Raw genomic sequence first — 8,353 nt, 5'->3', positions numbered from 1 at the left:
TGAAATTGCCTTTTTTTAAGTCTGTGACTCCCTCAAATCACAGAATGTCAGAGGCTGGAAGGGACCTCAGGAGATCATCTTGTCCACCACCCGCCAGGCCAGAGCAGGATCACCCATACCAGGTCATACAGGAAAGTGTCTACTGTGCTCATCTGTTTCTCTGTCATCTTTCATTTTTGCAAGATACCTTTTTGGAGCTGAAATAACAGTTCTTTAAATGAAGTCTGTTGGCATAAATCTTGGGTAGTAAAAGTTTAAAAGAGGTTAGGTTCAAAAAGGTAGTTTACTTAATCTGACTTTTAAATCAACCAATCAATTAATTGAAAGGTGGCTGCCTCAGAAACTTAACAACATAGATGCCATCCTTTAGGGCTTAGTTTCAGTAGTACTCTTTATACTTGTATCAAGTCGACCTCAGATGAAGTGAGCAGTAACACAAGGGATCGTCAGCTGCTGGGACCACAGTGATAACTCTGTCCTGGGCTGCATCAAGAGCAGTGTGGCCTGCAGGGCAAGAGAGGTGATTGTCCCCCTTTATTCTGCTCCTGTCAGACCTCATCTGGAGTACTGTGTGCAGTTCTGGAGACCCCAACACAAGAGGGACATGAAACTGTTGGAGCCAGTCCAGAGGAGAGCTACAAAAGTGATCAGAGGGCTGCAGCAGCTCTGCTATGAGGACAGATTAGGAGAGTTGGGGCTGTGCAGCCTGGAGAAGAGAAGGCTTTGAGGAGACCTTAGAGTGGCCTTCCAGTATCTGAAGGGGGCCTACAGGAAGGCTGGGGAGGGACTATTGATGAGGTCTTGTAATGACAGGACAAGTAATGGGTTTAAACTGGCAGAGGGGAGATTTAGACTAGGTCTTAGGAAGAAGTTCTTTACAGTGAGGGTGGTGAGACACTGGCACAGGTTGCCCAGGGAGGTTGTGGCTGCTTCCTCCCTGGAGGTGTTCAAGGCCAGGATGAAGCCTTGAGCAGCCTGTTCTAGGGGGAGGTGTCCCTGCCTATGGCAGAGGGTTGGAGCTGGATGATCCTTGAGGTCACTTCCAACCTAGACCATTCTAAGATAACAAATATTTGTGGTGTGTTTCAAATTGAACTTTACTCTGTTTTTATTGATGAACTCTTGATGTGGCTTGGATCCATTTGCTGTGCCTCGCCCCAGCAGACCTTCTGATGCCTGCCCTTGAACTAATTCATCAAAGGGAATATTCTTGAGGGAGAGACACAAAAGCAAAATAATGCCATGTCCTCTGATAGTAGTCTCACGTGAAGAGCCAGTGACAGGGACTCATTTTTCTCTTGAGAGGCTGTAAAATAGGTTAAAAAAAAAATCAGTCCTTGCCCTTGCAGTTTGCTAAGGTTTGAGTTTGTTCTTGGAACTGAGAGCTGTGACTGGGGTGAAAGAGCAGCACAGCAGGGTTTTCTTTTGAACAGAGATGTATGCAAAGTACAGCCATTCATTCTTAAAAGTATACAAGGAAGAAAGATAAAAGCAACTTGGAACTTCAGACTTGAAACTCAGTAGTGGTTTTCATACCCTAGCATTTATTCTGACACGCAGCATTTGAAACAGGAGAAGGGTAGGAGATGAGTGTCATGATGAAGTTCTCAGCGGCGTCACAGTCTGCAGTACTTAATTCTGATGAGGAATGATTTTAATCCATATAATCTTGTTGTGCTTTCATGATCTCTGCAAATTATCAGGTCAAGTGTTAAAACTTCGGTGAAGAAACAAAATTGTGCTGAATTATGCCTGCTGATGCTGTATCAGTGTTGCTAAGCAGCAGTTTAAGCTTCATTTCATGGAATCATAGAATCAACCAGGTTGATTGGCTAGGGCTGGGTGCTAGGTTGGACTGGATGAGCTTGGAAGTCTCTTCCAACATGATTGCTTTTATGGTTCTAACCCTTCTAATTAACTAGACCATGGCACTAAGTGCCTCATCCAGCCTCCTCTTAAAGACCTCCAGGGATGATGACTCCACCACCTCCACAGGCAGCCCATTCTAATACCACTCACTCTCTCTGGCAGCAACTTCCTCCTAACATCCAGCCTAGACCTCCCCTGGCACAGCTTGAGACTGTGTTGCTGGCTGCCTGGCAGAAGAGCCCAATCCCACCTGGCTACAGCCTCCCTTCAGGTAGTTGTAGACATCAATGAGCTCTGCCCAGAGCCTCCTCTGCTGCAGGCTAAACCCTCCCAGCTCCCTCAGCCTCTCCTCACTGTGCTGTGGTTGAGGCCCCATGGCTGGAGGTGTTTGAGGCCAGGCTGGCTGAGGCTGTGTGCAGCCTGCTCTAGGGTAGGGTGTCCCTGGGCATGGCAGGGGCTTGGGACTGGCTGCTCCTTGTGCTCCCTTCCCACCCTGACTGATTCTGTGATTCTATTCTATGCAAACAAGCAGCAGTGTGCCCGTGCCACGCTGCTGCCAGAGCTGAGCTGGGCATGGCATCTTGCACTGCTGTGGCTCCAGGACACATCTTGTAAACAACCCCCAGCAGAGCGAAGGGACACAAGAGCAGTTCTGTTACTGCTAAGCAAATGCTCTGACCAACTCAGCAGGCGCACTTGTGGCACCCCATGTCTGCTGCTCTGCTTTGCAGCTGCCACTCAGGGCAGTCAGTGCACGGCGTGGGGAGGCCTGCACCTTGCAGAGGCGTCTGAGGCTCCTTCCTGCCCATGCCAAGCCCCAGCAAGGGCCTGCTCTGGAGGAACCAAGGGCAGCTCAGTGCTGCATGCCCTCAGGGTGTGGTGTTGCTCATGGAGCATCCATGCCTCCGTCACTCCAGGGGTATTGCCCACACTTGCCACTGAGCCTTCTACCAGACCTGTGGCTGTATTTAACTAGGATATAACTGTTGCTCTGTGCTTCCCAAGGCAGTATTGCTTTTTGACTAAAGAACTACAGCTACAGGCCAGGGAACTGTGAGCCAGTCCAGAGGAGGCCACAAAGATGCTCAGGAGGCTGCATCAGCTCTGCTCTGAGGACAAGCTACAGGAGCTGGGGGTCTGCAGCCTGGAGAAGAGAAGGCTTCAAGGAGACCTTATAGAGGCCTTCCAGTATCTGAAGGGGCCTACAGGAGGGCTGGGGAGGGACTACTGACAAGGCCTTGTAATGACAGGACAAGGGGTAATGGGTTTAAACTGGCAGAGGGGAGGTTCAAGCTGGATGTTAGGAAAGGGTTCTTTGCAGTGAGGGTGGTGAGACACTGGCACAGGTTGCCCAGGGAGGCTGTGGCTGCTCCCTCCCTGGAGGTGTTCAAGGCCAGGTTGGATGAGGCCTTGAGTGACCTGTTCTAGTGGGAGGTGTCCCTGCCTGTGGTGGGGGGTTGGAACTGGATGATCCTTGAGGTCCCTTCCAACCTAAACCATTCTATGGTTCTATGATTCATTCTATGACTCTGTACAAGTATACACAATGTCTGTTATCTGTTAGATACATTAGCTGTGTATATGGATGCAGATATATATATATATATAAAATAAAACACATTATAAAAGTAAAAAAATACAGAGAGTGAGGCCCAGAGACAGATTTCTTTTCTGCTTGGCAATGGAGGAGTGGTGTCAGGCAAGCCAACGTAGGTACACCTCCTGTGCAAGACTCTGCAAAGGCTGGGAACCATTTGTGCTCCCTGAAAGCAGCAGAACTCCTCTTGCACTGCTTAGCATTCACACCAACTGCTCTTCCAGCCTTACTCCATTTTGGCTGCGCCGAGGATGCTGGAGCTGAATCACATCACTGTTGGCTGCTGCAATGTTAACAGCTGTGCTCTAGAGCTACTCACTTTGTACACATTAGCCCTTTTGTTAGATCCCTTTGGTTTTTTTCCAAGGGCTCTGACTGTGCTTGTGAGGGAAGGGTCCTTGACAACACAACTTTATCTCAGCAGTGGGGTCAAAATAAGCACAGAGAAGGCTTTCCTGTCTGGGAACTGATCCTGTGATTCTAAGTTTCTATTTGACTTCACTGATCTTGCTAAAAGGACCTGACCTGCAACATACTTCAATGTTTTGTTAGTAAACCACGAATAATCCAAAGCACATGAGGTCACTGAGGGAGAAAACAGAACATTTGCCAGCAACAGGTAAGCGTGGTGGAAAACACTAAGTATAAAAGGTAAAGTTTTCAGAGTGTGAGGAGTTAGAATCATAGAATCAACCAGGCTGGAAGAGACCTCCAAGCTCATCCAGTCCAACCTAGCACCCAGCCCTAGCCAGTCAACCAGACCATGGCACTGAGTGCCTCAGCCAATTATCTCTGAACTCCTATTTGGTGCAACCCAATTGCAGTATTTACTGCCACCTTTTTTAGCAGCATGAACAAAAGGAACGGTTATAAATAAACACCACCATGACAGTTTCACTGCCTTTAGCTTGGTGTTCTTGCCTGAAGTCAATCAAACTGAAAGACAAAGCAATCAGGGAAAAGACTAAGGCAAACACTCAAATTACAGAGCTTCTATTTTCATGTTAACTACTGTCATCGCTGAACTCAAGTGATCCAAATCTGAGCCAGCAGTGTCCTCTTCCAGCCCAGAGAGCCAGCCAGAGCCTGGGCTGCATCAAGAAAGTGCGGGCAGCAGGGCGAGGGAAGTGATCCTCCCCCTCTGCTCCCCACTGCTGAGACCCCACCTGGAGTACTGCATCCAGTTCTGGAGCCACTATTGCAAGAGGGATGTGGATGTGCTGGAAGGTGTCCAGAGAAGGGCCACGAGGATGATCAGAGGGCTGGAGCTGCTCTGCTGTGAGGACAGAGTGGGGGATTTGGGGCTGCTCAGTCTGGAGAGGAGGAAGGCTCAGAGGTGACCTTCTTGTGGCCTTTCAGTATCTGAAGGGGAGGTCTACAAGAAAGCTGGGGAGGGATTTTCTAGGCTGTCAGGGAGTGATAGGACTGGGGGGAATGGAGCAAAGCTGGAAATGGGTAGATTCAGGTTGGATGTTAGGAAGAAGTTCTTCACCATGAGGGTGGTGAGAGGCTGGAATGGGTTGCCCAGGGAGGTGGTTGAGGTCCTATCCCTGGCGGTGTTTAAGGCCAGGCTAGATGAGGCTCTGAACAGCCTGATCTAGTGTGAGGTGTCTGAGGGATTGGAACTGGCTGGTCCTTGTGGTCCCTTCCAACCCTGACTGATTCTATGATTCTACCTGTCCAAGACTTTCTAGCCTGAAGAAGCTTTTGGTGGAAGTTGGGGCATTTTGGTGCAGTTTGATGGAAGTCAGCATGGCATTTGCATGCTTCTAGATTGACATGCAGGCCTTAAGCGTGATCTTTCATCACTTAAGTTTCCTTTAGCTTATCAGTAAAACTTGGAAGCTATATGGGGCTTAAAATTGACAAAGCAGAGCAACGTACACTTAAGAAGATGCAGTTAATTAATCAGTAATACAGAGGGGAGCTCTGACTTCACAACCTCTTGTGGGGTCCTGCTGGCTGCTCTTGCTGCAGTACCTCACCTCTACCCTTCCATGCACAAACGAAACCATCTCTCCAGTGCAGCTGTGCTGATAATAGCAGATGACTTCACTTTCAACCTATTTGTCCTCAGACCCAGTTTGTCAGCCACTTCATTCTTCAAAGTGAGCAAAGCAAAACTTCAAAGGTGTCACTAACTTACACACAAACTTCCAGAACATATTTAGCAACCATCTGCTCTGCAGACCTAAACTCAGGCCAGAGTTTTGACTCAATCCAAGTAATATACATATTGGTAAAGTATTGGCAAGGTCAGTACAGGAATACAGGACAGGATGTACATTGCCTAGGTAAGATCAGAGGCTTATTCATAGAATATGCAAGAAGCTCCAATTTAGGATATTATGTACTGCTTTGGACAAGGAGAATGAATTGTAGAATCATAGAATCATTGAATCAACCAGGTTGGAAGAGACCTCCAAGCTCATCCAGTCTAACCTAGCACCCAGCCCTAGCCAATCAACCAGACCATGGTACTAAATGCCCCAGCCAGGCTTTTCTTCAACACCTCCAGGCACGGTGACTCCACCACCTCCCTGGGCAGCCCATTCCAATGCCAATCACTCTCTCTGACAACAACTTTCTCCTAACATCCAGCCTAGACCTTCCCCGGCATGACTTGAGACTGTGTCCCCTTGCCCTGTTGCTGGATGCCTGGCAGAAGAGATCAACCCCACCTGGCTACAGCCTCCCTTCAGGTAGTTGTAGACAGCAATGAGGTCACCTCTGAGCCTCCTCCTCTCCAGACTGCACACCCCCAGCTCCCTTAGCCTCTCCTCACAGGGCTGTGTTCCAGCCTTCCCCCATCTGGCACTTTGCAGGGCAGTGCATACCCTCAGAGCATATGCAGTGCCCTGTCAGCCTGTCTCATTTATCTGGGTCAGGGCTGCATCTTCCCTTGAGAAGTACACTGAAAAGGTTGGAGGAAATGCATAGTTTTTCTTCATCACCTCTGCTGACCATCATCCGAAACACGATGTCTATAGCAGAACACAGGTTGGTGTTTGTCAGGGAGGGGATATATAACTGGAAAATGACATTGTACCAGCAGCTTGACCTCCTTAATTCTATTTTTACTGCTCATAATTCTCAAACTGCGCTTCATGAGGAGCCTTCCTCTCCAGGAGTTAGCAAATGCTTCCCTGTGTGATTCTCGCTAAGCTTTCAGATGCCTTAGCATGCACCAAATCTGTCTGTGTGATGCTAAAAAGTAAATCTCCAGTACACCAAGCCAACCTCCACATCCAGATGTTCAGCTGGAAGACAGTTAGCCTCTAAAAAAATTGTCCACTTGTAATCAACAACCTTACTGGAGTCATGTAGATAACCATACTGACCACTACGCTAGTTTAAAACAGACTATGGCTCCAAGTCTGTGCCTAAAATTCTTGGGGGGGGGGGGGGGGGGGAGGGGGGCAGTGCTAAAATAAATTAGAAGTAAAATATGGTGAAGAAAACCCTGATATTTAAAGCCCAAATGCCAGTTCCTTGTACACTGCTTTCTCTATGCAGTCAGCCTACCCAGAATAGATTCCTCTCTATTGCAAGTTCCTGTGGAATGGAAAGTACATAAACATCAGACCACTGCCATTGCAGAGCTCATGACTTGGCAGCTGTGATTCTAAATGGCTTTCTAAATGAGTTTTCCAAAAGTATATGTATTACACAGTCATATCACATCTATTTGTTAGAGTAGAAAGGCTTTGTCCCTACCCTGCTATTTATGCAAGAAGCTCCATTTTAGGATGCTATGTACTGCTTTGGACAAGGAGAATGAATCACAGAAATACAGAAACAACCAGGTTGGAAGAGACCTCCAAGATCATCCAGTCCAACCTGGAGGGAGCTGTTGTAGGCAGCAATGAGGTCAGCCCTGAGCCTCCTCTTCTGCAGGCTGCACACCCCCAGCTCCCTCAGCCTCTCCTCACAGGGCTGTGCTCCAGGCCTCCCACCAGCATCATCACCCTCATGCTTCAGTGCTTCCTGCTGTCCCCTTTTCCCTGCATCTCCCTTAGCACAGGCTGATCCTGCTGTAGCCATTTCAATAGCAGCAAGCTTATTTTTGGTGTAGCTGGAACTTCGTCCTGCCCTAGTTCATGCAGGGTACTTTTCCTTCTTTCCTCCTCGCATGATTTCTCGCTATGGCTTATCACACATTCTCTGCTCCCCTTCTGCTACAGCTTCAGAGCACTCCAGATTTTTTTTGATTTGCCTTTCCTCCTGCTTCAAGACTCTGAGTGATACAGAGAACCTCCCACAGCCAGAAAGTAACTGTGATTTTTAGCGATGATGTTTGCTCTAACTATATAAAGCACACATAAGAAGACATGTAATAAGTAGGTTTGAGGAAAGTGGTAGCAATCCACCCACTATGCTCCTTTTAGCTAACCCTTTAATTTAATATTAAAGATCTGGTTCTCAGGCAGATTTAAAATAACCCACTGACAGAAGAGAAAAAAGAAAAGGGGAGGGGGCAGGTTATAAAAAACCCACAGAGAATGAAATAAGCCCCTCCAAAGACTTACCACTTTCACACTGCTTTTAACATAGCATTGCAGGGTTCAGGAGGGAAGAGTTTTTCCAACGGGAAATAACAAACCTTATGCTTTACAGCGCTACATGGGGCTGGGTGATAGGTTGGACTGGAGGGTCTTGCAGGTCTCTTCTAATCTGGTTGACTCTATGACTCCTCTGTATGTTGTTAGGGTGGCCCACTAAGGATTGCCAATTATTTGACCACAGAATCATGTAATTGTTCCAGTTGGGAAAGACCTGTAAGAGCAAGTCTGTCTACCTAACACCACCATGACCATTAAACCATGTCCTGTAGTGCCATCTCTACAGGTTTTTTCCCCCCACCACCTCCATAGACAACTTAGTCCA

The sequence above is a fragment of the Pogoniulus pusillus genome, chromosome 21 (genome assembly GCF_015220805.1).
Source record: "Pogoniulus pusillus isolate bPogPus1 chromosome 21, bPogPus1.pri, whole genome shotgun sequence".
Taxonomy (NCBI): Eukaryota; Metazoa; Chordata; class Aves; order Piciformes; family Lybiidae; genus Pogoniulus; species Pogoniulus pusillus.
The sequence above is the reverse complement of the archived record's forward strand: the minus strand, read 5'-3'. Positions refer to the sequence as shown.